The sequence below is a fragment of the Copadichromis virginalis genome, linkage group LG9 (genome assembly GCF_057382275.1).
Source record: "Copadichromis virginalis isolate Kocher_CV1m ecotype Utaka linkage group LG9, C_Virginalis_male_GT1.1, whole genome shotgun sequence".
NCBI classification, from domain to species: Eukaryota; Metazoa; Chordata; class Actinopteri; order Cichliformes; family Cichlidae; genus Copadichromis; species Copadichromis virginalis.
In genome coordinates, this window is record NC_140626.1 from 21,201,212 (window position 1) to 21,217,578 (window position 16,367).

The 16,367-nt window shown below is 43.0% G+C and overlaps 1 long non-coding RNA gene across 1 annotated transcript; it reads right to left on the bottom strand.

Annotated features, from left to right (window-relative positions):
* Positions 1–7,870: 7,870 nt before the first annotated feature.
* Positions 7,871–15,247, bottom strand: LOC146701801 (uncharacterized). The gene is made up of 4 exons (XR_014922237.1): positions 14,786–15,247; positions 13,955–13,983; positions 9,385–9,630; positions 7,871–8,755 (listed from the first exon to the last, which is right to left on the bottom strand). It is a non-coding gene; the product is annotated as an uncharacterized LOC146701801 (long non-coding RNA).
* Between the last annotated feature and the right edge of the window lie 1,120 nt (positions 15,248–16,367).

A 16,367-nucleotide genomic window follows, 5' to 3' on the forward strand; every position in this document is an offset into this window, starting at 1 on the left:
GCCTTGCTTTAACAGAAGCTGTTGCGAAATCAGAGTTTTTCACCCTTATCTGATGGCCCGATCACCACGCCTCACTGACTCTCCATGGCCACGCCGGTGGGGATGACAGCGCTCTGACGAGTCATTTGTTACCCTTCGAGACTCATTCCTTTGCCCCCGTCTGAAATGCTTGATTGATTATTCATTTGTGCTCTCGTGAGGGCTGAGCACATTAGGAAGAAGGTACCAGGTTCAAGGCCTTGAGCGCAGGTTCCTCCTGCTGTCTGCAAACATTAATCTTCATGGACTTGGAGGTGGTTTCAGCATATACAGCTATTTTAGCCCCTCCACAGGTGAAGGTAAACGACAAGCAGCTGGGGGGTGTTAAAGCCGAAACCCAGCTCTCGGCCTGTTTTTGTTTTCACCAAAAACAATCTCTTGCATCATCTTGTCTCCTTACTATGCTTCCCCTGAAATATGATCCCTCACCTCCGAGTGGTGAAGCGTCCAGAGTCCAGATGGCCCGCCACGACAGCCTCTTCATCCTCGGAGGTGTCGTTAACAAATAACATACTGCAAATAGCACACATGCTTTTTCACAAAAAAGGAAACCTTGGCATTATTTCTGATGTGTTTACGGAATAGCTTCCTTTTCCCTAAAGTCTCCTCATTTGAACCCATGTTATGAAGACAACTACCCGACCCGCATGCAGATTACACTTTGTTTTGTTGTGCAACAAAGGTCCACTGTGCAAGTACGATATGAGTCGCACCTGATAACAGGATGACTCCAAACTCAGAAACAGGTCAAAGGCTAAACAACACCTTCATGTAACAGAGGAGGAAGCCTCTGTTACTGGAAATGTCCCACTCTAAGACTACGTCCACACTAGCCTGGATAGATTTGAAAATGGCGTTTTCGTCTGAGAACGCTCCGCGTCCACACTAGCGTTTTCAGTCGTTTTCACAGAGTTGTGCGTCCACATTGAAACGCCCGAAAATGCTTACATTCCAGTACTGTGCATGCATGAAGCGCAAGAAGATTCGGCCTGCCTCATTCTGTCTGCCCTTTATTTACTTTCTGGCAAAGTGGCGAAGAAAAGCACCAAGTTTTTTAAATGGACTAACAATGAGGTGGAGTTGTTGCTGCGAGTAACACAAAAGTACAAAGTTGCCAAAGTGAGTGAGAATTAAACAATTTGAAGAAAAGCTATCTGGAGCATGTGCAAACTGATATTAATCTTTAATAGGGCTGTCAAAATTGAGAGCAAACAAAACAACTGCTGTATAATGCCCTCCGCTATCTTTTTTAATTGGTCACATGACTGCATCACATGACTAAAATAAGATAAGATAAGATAAGATAAGATAAGATAAGATAACCTTTATTAGTCCCACACGTGGGAAATTTGTTTTGTCACAGCAGGAAGTTATGCATCATTGTTTTCAAAAGTCTGCGTTTTAATTTAGTAATTTATGTCTTTTGCCCCCTTCATGAATAAAAGAAAATGACACTGCCAAGTTCTATACTGTGGTGATGCTTCCTCACAACCCTAAAGGGGCATCGACACAGAAAGTGATTCATGCGTCGCTTTGTTACTGATGGTAAGCCTCTAATGCAGGGGTAGGGAACTCCAGGCCTCGAGAGCTGGTGTCCTGCAGGTTTTAGATGTGTCCTTGATCCAACACAGCTGATTCAAATGGCTAAATTAGCTCCTCAATGTGTCTTGAAGTTCTCCTGGTAATGACCTAATCATTTGAGTCAGGTGTGGTGACCCAGGGCGAGATCTAAAACCTGCAGGACACCAGCTCTCGAGGACTAACGTTCCCTACCCCTGCTCTAATGTATTCACCACCTTGTAACCTTCTTTGATCTCATTGGTAGTTTCTTCAGTCGCTCGCGTTGAAGGTGAGAAAAGTTTAGAGTTGATCTAAAATGCTGGATGTGACCGACTTTCTTTGGTCTGTTGTCAACATGTTGCTGTGAATCGCTTATTTACTGAGTCACAATTATGCAAGATTGGATTACTGTTTCATTTACTGCCACCATCTTGGGTTGTTATACCCGGGTTGGTGGGGCAGCTTCGGCTTGCCGAGTAAATCCGATTTGAGGGGGCATTCCAGATTTAAATTTGGACTCTGAACTCTGGCTTCCATCTTATTCAGGATTGATGCCACTCAGCTCTCTTTTGTTACTGAGAATACTGCCATGATTCTATAGCTGCACCATTTCGTATAACTGAAACCAACAATGGTTATGTGAAACGATGTTAGTTTACAAAGCCTGAGAAATAAGCTCTAAGAAGTCTGAATGGACACTTAAAGCTGCTCAAGTTAACTAACCTTAAATGTCAGAGTAAAAAGATACAATGTGATTGATGGTGGACGTTAAGGCGAGGTTTAAAGTTTTCAGATTAATCGCTCCTATCTGCTCCACTCACCACTGTCTTGTTTTTTCCCCTCCTCTTTCACTCCTCTTAATTTTCACTGAGTGGCTTTTAGTTTTGTTTAAACAGAATCATACTCTCTGCTTGCAGCAGGAGTGATTGGATACAGTAGAGGCTCTGCTCACTTTTATGTCATAGCAAGCGTTGCACTTTGCAGTTTAAGGATTCAGTCCTCGGGGAAGCCGTATCCTGGCTTGCCTGGTGGCAAGCAGTACCTCTGGTCATGATTTCCTAAAGCAGTGCTGTGACACATTTGTTATTTTTGCTCCTGGCTTTTAAGACTGCCACACAATTGGACATTTATAACAAGTACTAATGTCACAGTTATACTCACTATTAAACTGGTGTGTGAAATCTATTTAGGTCTTTTGATTAGTTATTTAATAGGGTTATCTGCATTATTAGCTTCTCCAACAGGTCAACAATGTCAATATTTAAAGTTAAACATTTTATTTTGGTACCTTTTATCCTTTTTTTTTAAAAAAAAACACTGCCCAAAATCATGGGTGTAAATATGCTGTCAGTGTGTTAAGCTTGGTTTAAAAAAATAACTCTGCTGTTGGAGGATGAAACACCCTGAGCAGACGCATGCTGTCGTTACTAAGGTTTTGTACCAGGTGGAACAAATGCAACAAAAACCACAAAAAGGCAGATTTACTGAGTCCAAAACTAAAGAAGAAAATGTGAAACACACAAACCAGGAAACAAGACAGGTCACAGGAGGGAAAACAGACAATTCACAGTAGTAGAAATAGAAATAGTCACAACCTCTAATCCACCATCAACACAAATTTCCCCCACTTATCTTCATTTTTCGTCTCTCCGTTCTCAGATGTGTTTTTCTTTTGTTACAAGGTGAAAAAGTTCAGATTTAGAGACTTGAAGCAGCTACAGTCACACTAGTGAAAAGAGTGATCGGAGACGACACAATTAAAGTTATTGAGGATGTGCGCGCCTTTCTAATGGTTGCTTTAGAAACGAGGACCACATCTGCAGCCTCTTGCTATCAGCTGCTGTGTTCAAAGCAACTCTGGTGCATCCAGACGGCGATAAAACGGCAACAAGACGGAGTCAGTCTGCTATCAGTCTGCGACCAGTCAGGTTGGCAATTACACGCCATCCTGTTTATGATAATACCAGATAAACAGGAGGTCTGTTTTCTACATACACAAAAATCTACATGAACTTCTTGCATTCAGAGTTCAGAACTTCATAGATCTGAAAAAAGAATTCAGAAATCCCAGCACATAAAGTGTTGCAATTTAACTGAAAATGACAAAGGCGCCTGCCAACCTTGCTTCTGTACAGGAATATAAATAGAAACCAGTTCAGTCGAGTCATCTATTGCAAAGAGAAGCATTCAGACTAGTTACGTTCATCACTGCAGAAGGACTCAGATCGATTGCAACGTGTTCATAAATTAGACAATTATTTGCAAAACTTTGGCAGCCAATCTGAAATGGACAATGACTGTTTGGAGACAAGTTGCTTCCCACAAGGAATCTGTGCACCACATTAGAAACCGCAATTAGACTATTTTTAGACGTCATTTGTGCAATTTTAATTTAAAAAAAAAATCATTTTAATACATTCGTATCATTGAAAACTGCTGGGTTATGTTAGGAAATAAATCAATTTGGTGCCAAGTCTTACAACTTTTTTGTTTGGAGCCCAGACAGGTTTTTGAACCACTTCAGTTTCAAAATTGTGCTGACTAACCCAGAGAAACCTGAAAAAGCAGAAGCAAACAGACCTGTTGTAAGTACTTAATGTTTTTACATGAGACCAGGTTGATATACATGAAGGAGTTTTTCATGAAACATGACAAAGGTGAGAGTGAGCCAAAGGAGGGGGCAGCCAGCCAGAGGTGAAAAACAATGAGGGCGGGTCGGACAGTCAACAAAAACCCCAAAACAAGATACACGAGTAAAGTAATGCTCAAAGTCGAGAAGAAAACCAAAAAACCAAACCAAAACCAAAACTCAAAGACAATGAAAACTAAAACTAAATACCAGACGAGAACTATGGACGAGAGAGAAAAATGTCAAAACAAGCAGAAAAATCCTCATCGTTATGGCACACAGACATTTGAGCATCTTTATTAAATGCGTCACACAAATATGACTTTTTAAACAGATTGCATACTTCCTCATTGTATATGAAGTAATGGGACAGGGGTTTAAAGGAGGCTATTTAAATCCCTCATTTATGGCTCACATGCCTCATTTTATGGCTTGTGGATGCTGAAATGCCCTTTAGACTCAACAAGGAGCCTCCTGGGATTGTCTGAATCTGCTGCTGTCCAAGTTTAGTAAATACAGCCTGAAAACAGATGTCGCTGCTAAGAGGAGGAAGGACAGTAGGCCCAGTGGAGCGATTCTGCCCGACAGAGGTCATGTTCAGAGGTGGGAGAGTAACTGAGCACATCATTGAGTGCTCAGCTTGACCCTCGGTGAGTTATTGTGTAGAGGTGGTCTGCTCTGCAGGGAGGCCCCACTTGGATCACTTTCATCCCACGCTGTGGTGCTAGAAACTGTCCTGAGAGGGTCGTTATTGTTTGTAGGTGAAACATCTTTAAGTGTTAATAACGTTATGGAGGCAGAGAAAGCTTTTCGCCTCTGCCGAGCCGAGGTCAGATAGCTTTCCTCCTGCCGAATTCATGAAAACCGGCACCGCCGTACACCGAGCTCTTCGCTTTCTCCCTGTTCAAAGTGTTCCCATCATTCACTCAAGGCTTACTTAACCAGCAGAGTGGAGATGAAAGCCTGATCATTCGAGTACTCCCAAGATCCTTTGATGCCCAACCATGAAGTATGTCTTAGGGCTTTTAGCATTCCTGACTCGGAGAGATGTGTTTTTTCTTTTTTCCCCCTTTTTTTTAAGGCTCGGGGAGCAGGAGGTCCTCACGGTGAACGGTTTCCCTGAATTGAAAGCATGTCGTTCGACTGTTGAACTGAAATGTGAAGTCTGCTTAATCTCTGCATGCTTGTTGCTGCAGATAGGCTAACTGCTGGATGCCTGTCGGGCAACCGTTCTTGAACATAACTGGTAAAATGGATGCAGGAGCCGCTCGCTTGTGATAACAGTTGTGCATTGTTTTCTCCAGATGCAGTAGTGAGTCTGCCATCATGTCTTTTCTATTTTGAGCACAGCTGTCTCTTAGCTGAGTGCCTGCAAGCCAGTTTTTTTTTTTGCTCTCTGCATTTTGTCGATTCTTTGGAGGTTTTGGGTAATGGCATAAGGAACAGCTCTCAGTGTGCAGACAGACTTCATCTCCTTTCCTCAACAGGCTTTGCTCATCAAAAAGCCGAGTCCCAGAAGCGGCCGTGTGCTGCCTGCCTCGGCCCTCGTGGTCTCAGCTGTTCGGGCTCTGGAGAGCATCGAGCCCACTCAGCTGCCTGTTCCCGTCCTAACCCCCTCCCACTGCTCTGCTCACCACAGGCTGTGTAACCCCTTCAGGATTGACAGCATCTGTCAGTGTCATTCATTCAGCAGCTTTTTGATGTTTGACCTTTTAGGTTGGGAACGTGCTAGAACTATAAACACGGCGTTTTATCGTCATTATTCTCCGCTGTTCAGGTGCTTTAACAGCTTAACGTGGCTTTAAGTAGCCTTTTGTGTACAATAGAAGACTTAATGAGGAACTATATATCACATATGAGAGCGCAGGAGCAGATAAACTACTTCCCAGTGAACACTGGAAACCAAAAACAGAACTTCATGATGTCTGCAGACAAGATCGCGCCTTCACCCGTTTTATTAGAAGCACTCGCAGACTCGCGCTCCATGGGGGAAGTCGTTTGTCAAAGACAGATCCCCTCAGGAGCTCTGCTGGGTTTAGGGGTTTCCTCTGCTGTTCACGGGGCACATTTCCCAGAATTACACTCATTCATAATGAGTCATCCATAGGGGGAAAACTCCCCCCCAGAAGAGCTGCCTCTCCCCTCCATTCAGCTGCCCGGGCCCCTAATCTCTGCTAGGACGGCCCACAATGAGAAAGAAAGGCTGGCACTCACATCAAGCACTGGAATCTGCGATGATGACAATGGATAACACTTCATGCCCTAACGTGGACTGCTTCGTCTGGGTGTGCTGTTGGAAACTTAACACGCTTCAAATAGCCAGGATGTTTTCAAACCACATCATGTTAATGACCTTGTGTGTCATTTTTGGCAGTCTAGTTTATGATAACCATCTGTGTTACCGCTTAATAAACACAATATACAGAAGGGCTTGCTTTGCCCGTATATGATGCTATTTCCATAATATTACTGCTCAAGTGTGTGTGGTCATGGACAAAACACACATGATCGTCACCTCCAAAACATCAACAATGAGTCAGCTAGCATATTGTTTTTCACCTTTATGCTCAATATGATCTTCATTAACGCAGCTAGGTCAATATTTAAAGCCAAGACCACATATGGTCATGAGCTCTGAGTGGAGAGCGACAGAATGAAATCCTGATAGAAGTGGCACAGTTGAGCTGTCTCCCTGTCTATGGGTATTTGGGACTGCTATTCCTCCACATCAAAAGGAGCCAATTTAGGCAGTTCAAAAATCTGGTTAGGATGATTCCAAGGGGAGATGTTTCGAGGAGGAGGAGGCCATGAGGCAGACCGACGACACGCTGGCTGGATTGGGAACATCTTGGTGTCTTGTATCTCGCTTAGACTGATGCCCCAGTGACCCAGACCCAGACAAGCAGCAGAAAATGGATGGATGGATGGATTACTGCAAAGCTACAACAAACAGTGTATCCATAACACACCATGCAGAAACAATGGATGTAGTTACATAAACGTAAACGAGAATGAACAACTTGTAGAACTGGGGGAACCTATATAGATGAGAACCGGAAGGAGTGGGTTTGGAGGCGTGGTCCCACTCCTGAAATTCAGATACTTAATCTCCAGTTATGTGAAACTAGCAGTTGGTGAGTGTTCACAGACAGGTTGGTGTGAAACTACACAAATGAGGAAGAAAGGAGATTTAAGTCATTTTGGATGTGGCATGATTGTTGGTGCCAGGTAAGCTGGTCTGAGTATTTCAGAAACTTCTGATCTACTGGGATTCCCCACATAGCCATCTGAGGGTTTACAGAGGTTGGTCCAAAGAAGGCAAAACATCCAGATGTCACGTCAGAGGTCAAAGTAGAATGGCCAGACTGGGCAATAGAAAAGGAACAGAAAGTCATAAAAATCTGCTTACATAAACAAGGTGTACAGAATAGTATCTCTGATTGCACAACATGCCCCAGTGATCTTGTGATCCTCTATGGGCAAGCACCTCTTGCCCCTTCCTGAGAGGAGTGATGCTGCTTCCTGTTAGAAGGACACATTTCATAAGAGTTCTGTTGGTTGAAGAATACGTGAGTTTTCACAAGCCATAAAGGTCAGTAATTTCACAACTTCCCACCAAGTTTTGAGGTATAGTGTATTTTGGTATTAATTACAAGAAAAATTGGGTTTACACTGAAGGAACTGCTTCATTTACACTAAAGTATACACCCATTCTTCATTTACTTCCTGTGAACAAATTTCATTTGCATTTTGCACATTCAGCTGCTGGTTATGCCGGCAAATCCTGCTATTGTGATTAATAGATTTAAGCTGTACTAATTAGACACGGCCTGTTTATTCCCTTTAAGTATTTCCAAGTTGTATTGTTGACTTTGAGAAAATTAATCAGGAAGAAACAGATCAACACCACGAAATGTTTTTGCATTTTACTACATAGAAATACAGTGTTCAATTAACCAATCATAGAGCAGTTTGTTTGAAAAGAAATACCTCCCTGAGGCCAAATATCAACTATAAAAGATCTGTGGAGATCTGTCTTCATAATTAATGACATGCTGTTGCACTGTTGGTCGTCTTTAATCAAATAAAAGACTCTGACATAGGTGGAAGCCTTGGTATTAATATAAATATACTGTGCTGTAGTGATGAATCCTACAGCGGCCTGTTGCATTAACAGTTCTGAGGGGTGACCTGAGGAACATCCCTCAATCGCACTTTACAGACACTGCAAAACATATTTTATATATATGCTTAATCCAGTTTGTCTTCTGTGTTTAAACCAGTTCAGTTTAGCTTTTAACAGTTTAACAAGAACTGGTGGCCTACTTTCCCCCCCCTTTCTTTGTCATTTTTTTAAAAAAATGACAAAACAGCCAAACAAAGCCAGACGACATTTTGGTAAATAGCAGTAGCCCTGGTGGAGCTGGTGGTGCTCTCGTCTTCTGGTGTTGTTGCTAGGAGACGGTGGGTCTGAAATCTGGCTTCGATGAGGTGCACCTGCTTCTCGGGGTCTGCCACATTCAGAGTCTGCACAATCAACACATGGGAGAAAAAAAACTGAACTGAGCCATGCTAATCTGAGGAGAGCTTCCCCCTCCGTCCGGCATCTCGTGATTAGATAACCGAGATGAGCTGGGTAAAATCTTCAGGGACAGATGTGCGTGCGGCGCAGGTGTTTTCTCATCATGTGCCCTCTCTCTACTGTACATAGTTCTTAAACAGCTTTTCCAAAACTGCAGAATGTCCTTCCTATGCCTTTTGCGACTCAGTAAACACGCCATGAGCTTCAGTCAATAAAGGACAAAAGGATTTAAAAATCACACAGCTTCTGTGACTTTGAAGCAGAGTGGAGCATCCGCTGCTAAAGCTGTCACACCCGGTTACCAGCTCATCTGTTTGGTGTATAAGGAGGCAAAAGACAGAACTTTTTAGTATGAAAATAGGTCAGTCATATTAGAAGGGACTGACTTCTTGTGTGGGTCATAAAAGTATAAAACTAGAGGTTCAGATTTGGTGACGATGAGGATCTACTGTACACACCATCACATGGGAGAGCTGTGACTCTAACGTCCTCACACCCTTTAATTTATTCAGGTTTCATTCACTTTCTTTACAAACACAAAGCCAGGAGAAGCGAAGAAGAAAAATCTATTCACCTTGAGGATGAAAATAGCTCGGCGACATCCCTTTCCTGGAGTCTCATTGGTCCCCCTGTGCTGCTATGTGTGTCAGCCTCCTTCCTTCCATGTGGCTGCTGGACTCCACTGTACTGTGCATGTGTCAGACTGGAGCGCCTCCAGCTCCCAGTCTGGAAGATGATCAGCTGGGTGCGGCGGGGTTTGCCAGGAAACCAAGGCCAGCAGCCAATAAACACCTCCGTATCCTCACGCTGAGCTGCTGAGCTGCAGAGTGTTAATTGTGCTGCGGGTCATTAGGCTGAACACAGGCATATTTCAGACCTGGCCTCTTAGCAGGCTTTGACCTTCTGCTGGGCTCTCTGGGTAGTACAGTATGTGGGCGCCAGCATCAAACTGCCTGGTGTGAGCCCAAGCTAAAATTATCACTTTCGTCATTAATAATGATGAGGGTAACTGACCTAGTGGCCGTGTTATCAGACATATGCTCCATAAACTTCTGTAATAAGTTTGATTTTCTCTCTGTTTCTAGAGGCTGCAAGAACATCAGCATCTGTTTGCTATTGTTAGTGATCCAACTAGTGATCTGTAAAATAATAATGATAATAACTGGTATACAATAAGAGTAGCGAGGTCGTTAGCACCTATGCCTCACACCAAGAAAGTTCCTGGGTGTAAGCCTAGCTGGGGCTTTTCTGGGGGAAGTCTGAATGTTTTCCTCAGCTCTCTGTGGTTTTTCTTCAGGTACTTCAGGTACTTCTTCAGATAGTCCATCGATGTTAGATTAGCTGTTTAGGTCCTAAATGTAGAAGAAGGTAGAAGAACACTTCTCCAACTCCAACCCCCGACGCATGTGGCAAGGACTCCAGACCATCACAGACTACAGGACCACCAAACCCTCCCCCGCATCCTCTGATGTCTCCTTCCTCAACGAGCTCAACAACTTTTATGCTCGTTTTGAGCGAGGGAACCCCACAACCACAACTAAAGCAGACATGACGCCAGACCACCAACCTATGACTCTCTCCCCCACCGATGTAGGAGCGGTGCTGAGCAGGATCAATGTCCACAAGGCTGCAGGCCCTGATGGCATCCCCGGGCGTGTTCTCAGAGCGTGTTCTGGGGAGCTTGCAGGAGTGCTCACAGACATATTCAATCTGTCCTTGGCCCACGCTGTGGTACCGGCCTGCTTCAAATCCACCTCCATCGTCCCGATACCCAAAAACTCCAACCCATCTTGCCTCAATGATTACCGCCCAGTAGCACTCACCCCCATCATCACTAAGTGCTTAGAGCGACTGGTCCTAGCACACTTCAAATCCTGTCTCCCCCCCACCCTGGACCCCCACCAATTCGCATACCGCCGGAACAGGAGCACAGAGGATGCAGTCTCCATCGCAATGCACTCTGTCCTCTCACACCTGGACAACAACAACACCTACGCCAGAATGCTGTTTATAGACTTCAGTTCAGCATTCAATACAATCCACCCCTCACAACTCATCAGGAAACTGACAGACCTGGGCATCAGTTCCCTCATCTGCAAATGGTTACTGGACTTCCTGACCAACCGCCCCCAACATGTCCGGCTGGATAACCGCTGCTCATCTACCATCACAATGAACACCGGTGTACCACAAGGCTGTGTGATGAGCCCTTTCCTCTACTCCCTCTTCACCCACGACTGCAGACCTGCTGATGGTTCCAACACCATCATTAAGTTTGCAGATGACACCACGGTGATTGCCCTCATCAGTGACAACGATGAGGCCGCCTACAGGGAGGAGGTGGATCGTCTGGCTGAGTGGTGCGACAGAAACAACCTGCTGCTTAACACCGAGAAGACCAAGGAGCTCATCGTGGACTACAGGAGGAATGCTGACCCACATCCACCCATCCACATTAAGGGGACGGCTGTGGAGCGTGTGAGCAGCTTCAAGTTCCTGGGAGTCCACATCTCCGAGGATCTCACCTGGACGACCAACTGCTCCAAGCTGGTCAAGAAGGCTCACCAGCGCCTCTTCTTCTTGAGGACTCTGAGGAAGAACTACCTGTCCTCAGACATCCTGGTGAACTTCTATCGCTGCACCATCGAGAGCATCCTGACCAACTGTATAACAGTCTGGTACGGGAACTGCTCTGCCTCGGACCGGAAGGCGTTGCAGAGGGTCGTGAAAACTGCCCAGCGCATCGCCGGAGCACCACTTCCTACCATAAAAGACATCTACAGGAAGCGGTGTCTGAAAAGGGCTGGGAAAATCATCAAAGACCCCAGTCACCCATCACATGGACTCTTCACCCTCCTGCCCTCTGGGAGGCGCCACAGGAGCCTCCGGACTAAGACCACCAGGTACCGGAACAGCTTCTTCCCCACAGCTGTCAGACTCCTGAACTCTGCCTCCTGACATCTGACCCACGTTAAACTCATGGACTGAACATACACACACCCACAATGGACAACTGTACCCTCAAACACACAATAATAACATGGACTGAACCACCACTCACAACCACTAGCACTTTATATAGCCTCTGTAGAAACTATCTACACCCTCACTTATCTTAACTGCACTACTGTATAGCTCTGTGTAAATAATCATTCTGTACATTCGATAATCTTTAATCCTACAACTGTTTACAACTTGCATAGTTCCCATTTCTGTATAGCTGTATATCCCAGATTCTGTAAAGTTATTTATTTCATATTCTGTATAGTTTTTCATATTTATATCCTGTTCATATCCTGTACATAGCTTGTACTCACTACAGCCTGTACATACTTATAGTTATAGAATATTCACAACATACTTCATACCGTGTACATTATAACATACCATAATAGACCCATTTCTGTAATATACTCACATATCTATATTATTGCTAATATATATTGTAATATATCTATATCACTAAAGCACTTCTGGATGGATGCAAACTGCATTTCGTTGCCCTGTACCTGTGCATGTGCAATGACAATAAAGTTGAATTCTATTCTATTCTATTCTATTCTATTCTATTCTATTCTATTCTATTCTATTCTAAATCAGCCATGGATATGAGGAAGTTAAAGTGCTTGAAGTGCATAGAACAAAGTGCTGCATTAACATATGGTTAGAAATGTGATCAAACCACTAGTCTAAAGTGGTTTAAGTGGTCAGTAAGACCAGATATAAATATAAACACGTATATAAACACATTATATATTCCTAAAAAAGATGAGCCTTTATTTTGGAAAAAAGAAGAACAAAAACCTCATGAAGTGACAAAATTTGCAAATGTCGTGTAGTAATTTTAGTACTTTTTGTACTTTTATTAGTAAACTTTGTTGTTTGAAAGCTTTTATTTTGAAAATTGGTTTTTGTGAGACTTCCTATCCACAGCTCCTTGAGGCACACCTGCTCTGCAACCCTTCTTAGTAAAATAAATGGAGACAGGAGACCAACACGGGGATGTCTGTGTGTTGGGTGGGGGTGTCTGTCTGATGAAAGACTGAGTGCATGCCGACTATATTGCTGCGATAGTTTCTAGAGTAATTGTTATAATAGTGTTGGACGTCTAAATTGCTCTGTATGATTTTATTTTTGTCCTGCTCGTTTTTTATTATTTTCTGTGATACTCATATCAAACAATATTTCCAAAAACATGGTTCTAAGGAATCCCTACAACCCAGAGCCTCCAGCTTCAGGTCTGCTCTGATTACTCAGTTTCAGGTGTTTCCTCTATTTTTGGCTTGTTGGTCCCACCCACCTGCTTTTTAAGCCTTCTGTTTGCAGCCAATCAGAAAGACAGAGGATGGGTTTGTATAAATAAGGTTGATCTTAAACTCTGAACTGTGAAAAACTACCCTAGCACAATCCAAAGGATGTAAGAATATGGAGCTGGAAAAAAAGCACAATTAAAATAAAACTTATCCATAAATTCGGTAAGGCAGACAGATGTTGAACTTTGTTTATTGTAGCCAAAGACTGCATAAAACATAGACATAGACATTATAAAGTTACCTACAGGTTTGAGACTCACCTTGAAGCTTCAGCTTTACCTTTCTGGCCACCGCCCCATTAGTAATAACCTTGTTTTTGTAACCACTGGCCAGCAGCAGACCTATTTTTTTCAAGCACTCTTTAAATGACCGTAACTCCATTATCATTTATGCGAGAGATAACATTCAAACAGTTTCGGAAAGAAGAGAAGATGAGCTTTACAAGGACATTCGGTGCATCGTGGCAGCAAAAAGCATTGACGAGGTACTGTTGTATGAACATGGACACAAAAAAACATTTTACCATGGGTCCTTCACATTACCATAACTCAACAATTTCAGGCTACAGAGAAAATTCAAATAGTTCCTGATTTATGAGAATAATTTTATTTAGAATTTTACAGCTAATATTACATAATAAGCCCAAGCAGCCTGTATGATACTTGGTGATAAATGGTGAAGGAGCCAGAATACACAAAATTTGAATGAGGTGGTAGCTTGGTTAGTAAGCTGCCTGCCTAAAGACTATGAGTGAAATGCACAGACAGGCAAGCAGTCTAATTTGAGCCAAAAAAAAACAACAGATTATTAAAATACTAAAAGTTTACTCACCATAACCGAAGCACTAATCTCATGGACGGCTGTATCACACAGAAAAATCACTCATCAATTAAAAAATGCATGCTAAAGTATCCTTGGGCAAGATACTAAAGCCTGAATTGCTCCTGATCTGTTCATCTGAGTATGAATTTTAGATAGAAAGCATTTAAATGTATATTATAAAGGTCTTGGATGAATGTATGTGAGTGAAAAGTGCTATATGAAGTACATGTCAATTCCCAGTCTGTCCACTGTCCACCCTCCTCTGTCACTGTTACCTGGAAACCTGGCCTGCCTCGCTCACTTGTAAGTAACGAATCAAATCAAATCTGAAAGAATAGCCTTGATTCCACAGCATTAACCCTCTCTCTCCCTCTCTCACTGGCAGTTCATCCCTGCTCGCCCAAGTGAAACACACCTGAGTCCTAAGTTCATTTTTGCTTGAGTTAAAATTAGCATTGATCACCTGGATTTAGCGTTTAAGTCCCTTGAATCTTGCAAATATGACAAAAGGACAATCGAGGCTTGAGGCTACGCTCAGATGAAGCTGGAAGAGAGGCTCTCTTCAAAGCATAAAAATCACTATAACAATGGGAATAGTTATTATTTCTCAGGACGTGAGCCCTGTTAGCCTTAATCTGCTGTAGTTGTTCTCGGATCACTAGTTTAATGTAGTCCAAAAAACCCCCAAAAAACAAGAATACTGGAGAGTACTTTTCAAACACGACAGCTAAATTCAGGTAGAAAAACACTTTAAAGCAATCAATTAAAAGTAACACAACTGAAGTGGGTTTGAATCCCAGCTTTTATCAGAATAAAATGAAAACGATTCCTTCCTCTTACCCAAATTATAATGAACCAATCCAGACGAGAGCGGTTTAGAAGCACCTGTCGCAGTTCACCTTAGGCACTCGGTAATGAAGCTAAGCGACTGACAAACGGAAGAGAAGCTCAGTCATGTGAACAGTTTGTTCCATCTGCAGTTGGCAGGCGTACTTTTGCCGACTATAATTCACCCGAAGAGCAGCAAAACACATTTGCAGGAACATTTCAGCACCTTTCTGACAAGCACATCAACTCGCCCATCTGTAAACCAGAATCTGCAGTTCATCTGTATTCTTAACTCGATGTTTCTTGATGTAGTGTCTGCATGCGGCTTGGAGGGTGACAGACGCTGAGATGCAATCTCATTGCTTGCTCCTCCGTGACCTTTGTTAGACATAATCGAGGAGACAGATGCTATTCACTGCTCTCACTCTCTAATGAGCTGGTGCAAAATCATTTTGTTTTTGCTCATAAGTTATTTGTTTTTTGGGTTTTGTCTTTGTTTTGAGTGGAGAGTGCGACACATGCACCTCACCATCTACGACAACATCAAAATGATCAAAGTGATATAGATTTTAGTAATTTAGCTTTAATGATAACTGTTAGGGTCTCAGTCACGGCTAAAGACCGGTCAGTGATCCCTTGGCAACCAGCAGTTGCTATGGAAACCAGAGTATTTTAACAGCCAGTTGGGGAGTGGTTGCTGGAGGTTGCTGGCAGTTGCTAACAAAAAAAAAAAGGTCTCAAAGAGCTATAACATGCTACATAAATGACTTCCTTGTGATTCTTTTAGCTGCTAGATTGCTGCGGTCACTCGCATGCCCAACGGGAAATCTACGTCGCAACCTACGACTTGACTGCAAACCCCTCTAAACCTGACGTTATAATCTACGTCTGTCACAGGCTGGGTCTCTGACCCAGCGCTCTGAGTTCATGTTTGTATTTGTCTCATTTTGTTATGTGATTTAGTTTGTGTTATTTCCTATCTGCCTTTAGTTTAGGCAGTTATTGTTCCTGGGTTTTCTATGTTTTGGGGTTTTGTATTTATTCATCACGTATTAGGTCTGTTAAGTTGTGTTGTCATGTTTAGTTATAGTATTTCCTGTTTTATTTTGACAATGTCATGTGTTCTTTGTTCATTGTATTTAGCTTTCCTCTCCTGGTCCTGTCATTAGGTTTATGTCTGTCAGCTGTTCCCCCATGTGTCCCCACTTCCCCTGATCACCTCATGTCTGTATTTAAGCCTTTTGTTTTCTTCATGCCATTGTCGGTTCGTCTGTTTACCTCAGCCATAGTTCTAGTTTTCGTCTGTTAATTCCACGTTAGTCTTAGTCTGTTTATCTCACCAGAGTTACAGTTATAGTCTTAGTCTTTGCCTGTTATTTTCCACCTCAGTTATAGTTATTGGTCTTAGTACCTTTAGTGTTTTGTTTCTTAGTGTTTTGCCAGTTTAGTGTTTTGTTTCTTAGTGTTTTGCCAGTTTGTTTTGGTTTCCTGGTTTAACCCTGCCGTCATTTAAATAAAGCCTCACCTTTCTGTTAAACCTTACTACTCCTCATCGTCATCTGCTTTTGGGTCCTGTTTCCACACACACCGGCGC